The sequence below is a fragment of the Siniperca chuatsi genome, linkage group LG17, assembly GCF_020085105.1.
Source record: "Siniperca chuatsi isolate FFG_IHB_CAS linkage group LG17, ASM2008510v1, whole genome shotgun sequence".
In the NCBI taxonomy this organism is placed as follows: Eukaryota; Metazoa; Chordata; class Actinopteri; order Centrarchiformes; family Sinipercidae; genus Siniperca; species Siniperca chuatsi.
This window is the reverse complement of record NC_058058.1, coordinates 23342492-23353339: the sequence shown is the minus strand read 5'-3', so window position 1 is coordinate 23353339 and position 10848 is coordinate 23342492. Positions and strand designations below refer to the sequence as shown.

Sequence of the window (10848 nt, the reverse complement as noted above, 5' to 3'; positions counted from 1 at the left end):
ATCTGAGTGGATAGGTAATTTTTCTGTCTCCACCGTTCTGAAATGCATTCCATTTAAGCTCAACCAGCATGTTTGGAGCTTTTATAACCATGTGTTGCCAGTTAATTTGTAGCCACCATAGTTGGTGTGACTAACAGAATATCGACGTCGACATGCCTCGACTCAGTAATTATCTTCTGTCACTGAACATCTATTCTTACACAATGCTACAGTACCTATAAAATATAATCATAGTTAAATGTTGAGGTCAACACTGGTCAATATACATGAAATTATATATGTGTTTTCCACAACTGAAAGCTCAATTTATTATGGTCAATGATTCTTGATGGTTATTTGGAATAGCTTACAAACCATGCACTTTTCTTCACAAGAGGCATTTTAGCCGCGTTTTTTAGTCATCCATCTCACATGCGTTTGATAGCGGATATATTTCTGTTTCAATCTATACTGCTGTCTACACATATTGCCTGACGGATCATGCTCTACTCACCTGTTATGCTAATAGCAGATACCCAAAGTGTATTTTTGACGTGCTGCTTTCACTACGCCGGCTGTGTAAAACATGATGATAAAATAGGTTCACAGTGTTAGGTTTACAATTTGGAGTGGTTGCCCTTCTTTCGTGGATGGTGCTTAAAATGTTGCTCTGAGGGCATTCGGGTTGTTTGTTTAATCATTTTTTTGCATGGTAGCATTAGTGGACAGAGGACCAAAAATGTATGAAATGCATTTCTTTTTGACAACCAGAAATGCCTGTAGCCTGTTGGTCAGTTCAGCAGAGAAAGCCAGACATAAAAAGAATCCAGATGTGTGTTTTCAAACTCTGAGCCAACTCAATAGTTCCCTGGAGCACTGCAAAGTGTTGTTACTATACAATTTTTTGACAAGATGTTCTCCAGCCTTGGATGGATGTGTGGCCTTTTTTTTTTAATCCAGCCCCATGTGATACTGAGAACGATTTGGCAATCCTTTCTCCGGACAAGAACATTGATACTCTGATCTTTATATATAAGATTCTAAAAAAACTCCAGATTACATTCAGTGCCAACGTTTTTTAATGTTCAATGCCGGTGGTTTTTTTGTAAATTACTTCTTTCTACTATATTGTGCATGGCACTGCAGAATGGATGAAATAAAACTGCTTTGGCCAATCACCTACATGCAAGTAAGACTCAGAAGTTTTCCATTTGAGCGCTGATATGTGAGATTTGGTTAGATAAGGGCAAAGTGGACAGGAAAATAATGTGTCAGTGCAGTGGAACATTACAGACTTGTGTATGAATAATAACCAGGTGAAGCACTCCAGTATACCGGAGAGAAAAATAATTAAACTTATATGAACCACAGTGAGATAGTTAAGTCCTTGTATATTCAGCATTTATTGTGTTTTTTTGTGTGGAAAAAACACTGCTGTTTCCATCAAACTACTGTTCAAGTAACAAATATCAGTACAATGGAACTCCACTTAAAGTCGGAGTTCCTACTTGTGAACTCAGGGCAAATTCATGTACCCCCACTTCATGAAGAAGCAGTTGTCTGACATCACATAACAATGGCAGTACCCATGGACACATTAGACTACATTTCAATCAATAGTGGAGGGGGGTAGGCTGTATTTGTGGACTACAGTATTGTATTAGGCTAGTGAATGGAATATGAAGATACGTTCATGAGTGCCATAAAATAACATGTATAATGCTGTATGTTCCTCCTCTGTTTCGTTTATATATACAAGGTGGTCACGGTCAGCCATGTTTTTTGTTTACGTTTGACGTTGTGCACCTGGAACGCTTAGAGGTGGGAGGTCGGGAGTTTCAACAGGAAATTCCGACCTCCGACATTGTCTGGAGCGCAGCATCATATCTGCAACACTCTATAACGCTGTCAAAATCCCCCAACCACCAACCTCCTGAGTTGCTCCACACATCTGGTCATCCTCCAGACCTGCTCTGCCCTTTGGGCCTGCCTCTAGGCTGTCCGCCTGAGATTTTCTGCTCCACACCCGTCCCGCCCTCGGGCCGTCCGCCAGAGGTTCTCTGCTCAGACTTTGCCTTGCCGTCCACCTGAGGGCCCAAGCCCCGTTTCTGTCCTGCCCCCAGGCCGTCCGCCTGAGGTCTTCCACTTGGCCCTTTAAGTTATGATGGGAAAGCCTGAGAGCTGATCCACCCCCAAAAAAGAAATGCATGACAACAACAAATGACACTTGTGAACAGAGCAGCAATATTTTTTCTTTCATATTATATCATACAAATTAAATTTAAATATACTGTATGTCTGTATAGAGTTGTTTACCCATACTATTTCATTAGTAGGTTGTTATTTTTGTTAAACAACTAGGATAGTTATTCTTGACATATCCCACTTTTTAACCATCAATATGACAGAATATTTCAATTTATTGCAGATGAAGAATCTTGCATATTTATTTCTTGCAACAAATAAGAATGTAACTTAAGGCAGTTACCAGCAGAAGTGGTACTAAATGAAGAGCCGTTTGGGAGCTGAAAGAGCCGGCTCTCAGAAAGGAACAGAGCCATAAGATCCAGCACCCTTCAAAGAGCTGTAATTCCCATCACTACTTCCCTTGTTCTGTGTCAGTTCGTCTTGATTTTTGTGCCTTGCGTACCAGCCCTTTTTTCAAGTGTTTCTCGTGTTTGAACTTTCTACTGTCGTAGTTTAAGGTTTTGTCACTTCACAGGTTCTGTCACAGGTTTTGCCTGTACCTGCCTGTGAACCACAACACCCTCAATAAACTCTGTAGCCATCCGGCTACTTCACCTCATTATGCTTCCTGGTCATCTGCATTTGGGTCCACATACCACTACACACATCATACGACACCTACGTCTGTGTTTTGGATTATCTGCCTAATTTATGAACTTTGGATTTTCTGCCTGCTCCCTTACGGATTTATTTGCCTGTGTTTGCACTGACTTCCTTGGTTTGGGATCTCTGTCTGCCTGAACAATCGTGTAAGCCTTGATTTATCATTAAATCTTTGAATTTCACCAACTTTGCCTCTGTGTCTGCAATTGGGTCCAATCCCTCTTTTTTCCCTGTTGCCCTGTCTCTGCACAGAACTTGATAATTATATATACTTCCCTTGCTTTCTTTACAACTTTTGGAATCAAAGGACAGTTATTACATACAGTACACCAGTGCCCGTACTTTTTAATATAATAGCTAAATACTGTATAATAGTAGCACACTGGCCTCCCACCGGTGGTGTGTTAGAGGAAACACACGTTACCTTCATGACTCAGTCAGGAGCGGGAGTCTGGCGGATTGCAGGCCAACATAGCCAAAGTGATCAATCAAGTAAGTTTTTTTTTTTAATGGTGCTATTACTGGAACCAACTTTTTCATGATATTGTTTTATTTTCCCATACTTTGTACGCTGGCAGGGATGTCGTGAATGTCAGCTCATGCTAATTGATATTGACAGCTGCACACAGAGAGCTATTAGCTTTCTAATGCCAGCTAAAACCGAGGAGGCATCTGTCCCTTCTATTTAATAAGTTACATCCATGGTCAGCCCACATTAAACTATCTACCTCGCTGTGGCTATAATTTAGTCTTTTAGTTCACTTCCCAGCTTAAACTGAACATATTCATGCTGAAAATTGCTAACTGAAGCACACAGAGTACACCATTTCAACTCAACTTCAAGTCATATAGAACTGAACGAAGACTGTCATGATGCAGCAGAAAATATTATAATCTTAAAATTGTATCTATTCTATGTATCAATGTATGTTTTATTTGGGAATACAATGAAACCAAATTTTGCAGCATTACTCATTGTTCATATGTGTACATCCATGTATATCCACTAAATCTTATTTAATCATAGTCCTGTTTGTCTCAACAGGACTATGGTTAAATTATAGACCTCAATGAAAAAGTGAGTGTTGCAGCTTCACCATGTTGTCAGGGGATGATGCCAAAGTGTGGCGTTGTAGCTTTTATGGTTTTTGATATCTAGCAACTTTAATGCCAACATACACACACACACACACACACACACACACACACATTTTTGATTCTGAAACAGTACATTAAGCACCAACACCTCCAACATACCGGATTATTGCGTCCTTTTCCCCCAAGCTGATTAATCCTGTGTACCCACAGTTCAAGATGTCCTCTGTGAGACATTGAATTGTTGTCTCAGTGGCTGCATCCACCTAAAATTTAAACAGACAATGAATTGTTAAGAAAACTGTGATGATTTAATAACATTTTTGTTGTTGCTCATAGTGATGTACGCAAAGATAAAACTATCACCTGACTCTTCAAATCCCCTAAGCTGTACGGCGCTTTATTACCTCTTGCAGCTCTGTGTTTTTGTTTACTGTTTTGGTTAACTCAGTACTCTCATGGGGTCGTTTTCGGCCGCAGCAGGCAGCTGTTTTCAGAGAAAAAGCTGTAAAAACCCACTGTTCACTACCTGCTCAACACCAAACGGCGGACAGACACAGTTAGAGACTAGCTGATGAACATAGTGGAGAATTTAGCAGCTAAAGAGACAGATATTTCCCTCCCGTAAAGAGAGTGAATATTGTACTTATATTCACCAGGTGGACGGAAACAAGTCTCTAAATGAATGATAATGTTAGTCCGTAAATGCTGGCTGTGGAAATATACAACTGTTTGCTTCCATGTTTGCCATTTCAACTTAAAAGGTGATACGCCCAAGTTGTGTTTACAGCTTGTTTCTGCTGCCCCCAAGTGGCAAATTGCATATTTTAGTATATTATTAGTAAACTATGGTTGCCCAGATTAACCCAATCCATATACCATACACTGAAATGGAGCATAAAGCACACACCTGAAATGACCTTTGTCCAGATGGGACAGCCCAAGGTTATCTGCCCTTCTCAAAGAAACGCTTTTCGACGCCCGCCACCATTCCTTAAACATGATTAGAAATATGAATTACATTAAACATTAAATTTCCTGATAAAATGCACAATTAGACAACTTGCATAACTAAAAGATTTAAAGCAGAACTTTAATTTGACTATTGAACCTTTCAAATTATTCTGATGACATATCTTTCTTTTTTTTTTTATCCTACACATGCCTGTCAGGACGATTGTTTGCGCTTGACTGCATGCCTACTTACAGTCAAAACTTTCATTCAATACTAAGGCGAGTGGAAGATGCTATGACCCATACACAAAGCGTTCCCTTCAGACTGTCAAGTAAAAAATTATTACAAAAGAATTACAAATGACCATTATGTACATTTACAATTGCAAAGAGTATCCATTAAAGCCTTTATGTTGCTGTAGCAGTATTCAGTGGAAGGGAACAAGATTAGCATTGCTGGAGAGCCTCAGTATTATTGAATTACTCTAATGCATCCCAGAATTTGTATTCTGGGATGCATTAGATGCTTTGTATTCAGATTCTAATGGGACTGTCATAACTGTGCTTAATAAGTTACTGATTTTCTCTGAGGCCATATGCAGTATACTGTTAGCACTCAATTTCTCCATCCAGTACTTTAACTTGTATTCAAAAATTCTACACATTCCAAATAGGAATTTTCTGTTTGTCTCTTACAGAGAAAAAATGATTTATCTGTTTTCACTTGTCTCTGCATGAACTGGCATGGACATGTAAATAATCCAGGGGTTCTTCCATCTGACACACTGGACAGGCACCCTAAATGCAAAAGCAGTAACACAGAAAGACAAGAAAACTACTCATATTAATTAAATAATTGCTATTGGTCGCATGACAATTTTATCTTTATAGGGCTGGCGTTAAATCTTTTTGTTTTACCAAATTTGGTCTCATGGTTGTTCTTAGTGTGGTATTACTAGTCGCTGGTCTAGATTCTGCTGGAATGGACTCAGCAACAATTGTCACAGCAGGGGAAGACTAAAAAAGATATTAGGGGTTACACTTGTAAAATATTTCTTTAAAATGATGAGAGAAATCAAAAGCTGTTCAAATTTTGAATTACCCCTCCATGTGGATCAAAGTCATCCCCTGATGATGGCTGGTCCACACAGGACTTCACATGCACAGCCAACACTTGCAATAGCATGCTAGATCCGCAGACTCTACAAGTTGCCTTAGGCATCGTTCGGAATTCATGTGCGTCTGGAGGAAGAGGGGATGTATCTAATTCATCCTGGAGTGGAAGAATATAGATGGTCTTCCTTCCTCCTCCGGTCAGAGTTTTTAAAAAGTGGGCAATATAACCTTCAGCTTCTGGGGGGATAACTGAAAGTTTGCACTGTCCTGATCCACCTGAAACAAGCAATAAGTGAATGAATTAAGAATTAAAACATAAATAAATGATTCAGTGCATAGCTTTTTTATATCTACAATATGCAGGGCTTTGTACAGCAGCCAGCCTCCTGATATAGTCTCAAGTTTCTGGTCAGGAGTCTTAAAAATCTGTAGAAAAACACTATACACCACATTGTATGAAAGAAGTACAGCCTTCATCCATATTTCTATGTTTGAAAAATGTACATGAGTGTATTTAGATACTACACCAAATTATAGGTAGAACTGTTCAGATATTAAGCATATATTGTACATTTTCAATTCTCATTGTTAGTTGGTTGTCTTAACCTTATAATGCACGGGGTAGGTGCATGCAAGAAAGGAAGAAACTACTCCCATAATTTATTGACATGTACATTACATGTACTTTAAGTACAGGTTGCATCCTGTGACAGAGATGTAGGAATAGTTCTCGCTAAAACGGATGTCAAGTTCTAAACAAAACACAGACCACCGCCCTTAACAGGTGTCCATTGCATCACAAAGATGTGGAATTATTTCAATTAACAACCAAAACGCTAGCGTTAAAGAGGTGGTCTTTTTTACTTTTATGTCATGACAAGCAACCGGTTGTGGTCATGTGAATTATCACTGCTGGAAGTAGCGAGATTTTTGTGTCCCAGACAGCATTGTTTTTTCTTATCTATGACCACAATCTTTCTCTAATCTTAACAGTCATTTTTGTCACATTAACATTAACTAGCCTACAGCTTAACCATGGCGCTAACAGATCAAAAAAATTCTCGTATTAATAATTTTTGTGGAGCTTTGGAAGGCATTGACAAACTTCATATTTTGTCATTTAGGTATGAGGACCTGTCCTATCCAACCACCAACATCAGAAGATAAGAAATCCTCCAAAGAAAAACTGGGGGAAAAGTGCAAGAAACTATGAGAAAGAGGAGTTAGAGAGCACTGATTTTATTGTGTGTTAGATGCTGGGACCAAACAACAAAATGGACAGCAGTGAGATAATGTTCATTTTAATGTTTGGAACACAAGAAAAACAGAAGTAATAATAAAACTTCACTCTATGGAATCTTTCCTGGTGTGATTTGGGAATCAAATCTATTTCATGGAGGTAAATGTACCTGCCCGCCACCCTAATCACTCTCTGTTTCTGGTCTGGTGGTGCCGCCTTCTGTTTTTTTTTGTATTAAAATGATAGCAGCTATAGACACTGATGGGCTGTTATTTCTTTCTCTCAGTGTCATTGGCAAAGTAGCTTTCGTCTATGATGGAACAACTGTGACCCCCTTTTCACTAACGTCTGACCAGAAAACAGAAAAACAACATTGAGCTCAAAGCGTGAGTTACATCACCACTGTACGAGATTCTTTCTAGATTCATGAATTATGTATTGCTGTGTGAATCATTGCAGTATTTGGCCAAAATGTTCGCTGTCAGACAGGGGTATTTCTACAGTTCTTTTCTACACACTCTTGCCTCACTCATTAGGTTCCCTCTTGGGTTATTTAAAGGTCCGTAGTTTGGAACTCATCTTTAAAAAGGGGGGAGTGAATGCGTGAAGAAAAAAACAAACAAAACAAAAATAAAATAATATAAAATAAATAATTAAATTCTTCGTTCTCATGTGAGTCTGTAAACCATCTAACTGTCTTTCCCCTAGCAGCCAGCTTCAAGGTCCTTTTTTTCTCTCCTCTTAACAGTGGCAGAAGCGCTCCTAAGGATCCTGCCGACAATGCCAAATTGTAGTGGCAATTTCTTCGGAATAAAGAAACACTCGAGCTAATCGCTTGTCTTTCTGTAGGTTTACTTCAAGCGTCTGCAGACGGACTCGCAGCAGCAAAAACATACATCAGTATAATCCGCTCTGAATGAGTACAGAGGGAAAGGAGCATCAGTTATTTATCCAGTCTTCAGGGTCAGGCTCCTCAAGCAGGGGAGAAGAGTGTCCCTGAAGTCTGGACATAACAGTCACTAGGGTGTTTTGTAGTTCCGTGTCATCATTATCAGTGTACTGTTCTCATCATGCTGTCCAAACAATCATACACAGATCAAGTATTGATGCCAAACCATTATGTATAGCATCTGTATGTTATTATATCAGACAAAAGATTAACAACTGTGTTAGAAAAATATGTGGTTTCTTGATAAAAAGTCATAGGTGCAAGCTTCGATGTAGACGTTAACTCTTAAGGTGCAAGAGACATTAAAACCAGGCTTAAAACCAAGTTGTATGCGCTGCTAATGGCAGGCAGAAGCTAAAGGTTACGATATTGAGACAACTGAAAACGCAATCTGCACCTTATATCAATTTACTTTAAATTCTGGGTCAGTTTCTCTCAACTTCTCCATGGCAACGGTGGCCAAATCAACCATTTCAATCCACTGGACCTGCACAACCCCAGCATGTAATTAGTGTTACACACATTAAAAACAAATATGTCCCATCCCAATCTGCCCCAGCCATAGCTATAATCATAGCCATAATCACAACAACGCCCATAGATACAGCCACGTCCTTAGTCTAATTACAGCTAAGTAGCCACAGCCAAAGTACAAAGCACTACTGCTACCACATTACTATCTAGCTAACTGCAGAGCTTTACATAGAGTAAACATAAAATACCTTTAACATTAGGTTGATGACTGCTAATGTGTCGCAAAACTTCCACCTGATACATGCTTACTGCTTTGAATCTAGCTAACATTACGTTTTGTTTGAGCACCCAACCTGCTGTGGTCACAGCCAGTGGTGGCTATGGCAACAGCCAGAGCTCAGCCATGCTGTAGAAATGATGACACTGAATGAACTCTGAAGATGAACCTTGAAGTCAGCCTATGCATTGAAAATCACTCTTCACAACTTCACAATAAAACCTCATGTATAATGAAACAAACAACCATTAAATGTCAGCTCAAAATGTCACTAAAATGTCCCGTCTTTTCTCTCTGAAGCCTGACTTGAGCATCAAACCTTGCACACTTAGCAGTAGTCCTTAGTCTGAAATAAAAACCTTAAAGTAAAGGCAGCTGAACACAGCCAGCTACAGTGAATGACAGCCCTGGGAGGTTCTCCATCATTCATCAGAAGGGGCCGTATTAACATCAGGAGGTCACCCCTCCAGAATGTCGGTGGAACAAAGCAGAGACCTGCAAGTATCGAATCTGGTTGCTGTCAGGGATCTTGTCCAGCTGCCTGCCTTCAACTGTTTTTCAAGTCAGGACATAAACAATTTACAGTATTATTTGTGCAGCAGCATACTTCGAAGGGCAGAGACTGGACTGCTGAAGAAGAAAACCACAGGTATCAGTCTTGGCCTAAGAACTACTCTATGCTTCAATTACCAAAATTAATTGATTTCAAACAAAAGCACAACGTGTCATTGGCAGAAGGGGACACCATGTGTTTGATGGTCCCCTGTCAGCTAATAAACATGGATTAATTAAAACTCTGGCTGCCCTATCATAATGTCAGACTGGCTCTCGCATACAGACGTACAAATAAATGTAAAAAGTGTGGGTATTATTAATATGGCAACATGCAGATTTTTTTTTCTCTTAAAGGAGAGAGCAACAGCCTGGCTTTGTAACTGCAGAGGAGCAGTGAGCTCAATAATAAATATACCTATACTGGCAGTGTGGAGAGGAGCTGGGAAATTGTCACTTTGGTGCAAAAGAGTCACCTTTTTCTTTTTCAAGAATAAAAAAGGTTTTCAAAAATATCTCAACTCACCTCCCTACTCATTTTTCTTTGCCTCTTTTTACTATCTCAAAAGTAACAAAACCTCTCTTTTATTTCTTTTCCAGTTCTCTATTGCATTAAAGGACAAGGCTGTCGATATTCTGTTTTTCTTATCGTCAACAAACCCCACACACAAACAAACCAACAATGAATTAACCTTACTAACAAGTTGTCTGTGTAGCCAAGGCCTGATATACTGTAGCGTATTCCTCTGTGCCATAGAGCTCCATTGTTGTCTAAAAACTATCATAAACACATCAGTGAGCCACATCGTTGCACTGGGTGACATTTTCCTTCATTATAACATGGGAACTTTTCAAGTCAATCCAACACACCTTGTCCTGTTGCTGAAAATACACAACAAATGTGTTTTAATCTGTGTCTGAAATGCGCTATGAACGGCTGTTAAAGAATCAGAATCAGAATCAGAAATACTTTATTGATCCCTGAGGGGAAACTCTTTTGTTACAGCTGCTCACTATCACGTCAATGCACACTTGAGAATAGAAGGAATAGAAGTACTAAGCAAATCAGAATATATATATATATATATATATATATATATATATAACTATAATACAGGTAAGATAAATTAAGTACAAAGCGAATATAGGTATAAAAGCTAAAATAAGTGTAAGTACCAAAGTGGATTTAGAGGTTGATAAGTATGTACGGTATAATACAATGTAATAATATAAGTAATAAGTAATAGTGCAATAATGAGTACTGTCAAGTTAAGTGTAGCTTATTAAGATGATTATGAGACAGTGGATATTGCACAGCAGTAATAGAAGTATGAATAAATAGCAGTTTTGGGTTGAGTACCT

At 39.0% G+C, this 10848-nt stretch overlaps 1 long non-coding RNA gene across 1 annotated transcript; it reads right to left on the bottom strand.

Annotated features, from left to right (window-relative positions):
* Window positions 1-1397: 1397 nt before the first annotated feature.
* Window positions 1398-8945, bottom strand: LOC122864471. The gene is made up of 5 exons (XR_006375228.1): window positions 8906-8945; window positions 5981-6270; window positions 4835-4917; window positions 4087-4190; window positions 1398-2160 (listed from the first exon to the last, which is right to left on the bottom strand). It is a non-coding gene; the product is annotated as an uncharacterized LOC122864471 (long non-coding RNA).
* Between the last annotated feature and the right edge of the window lie 1903 nt (window positions 8946-10848).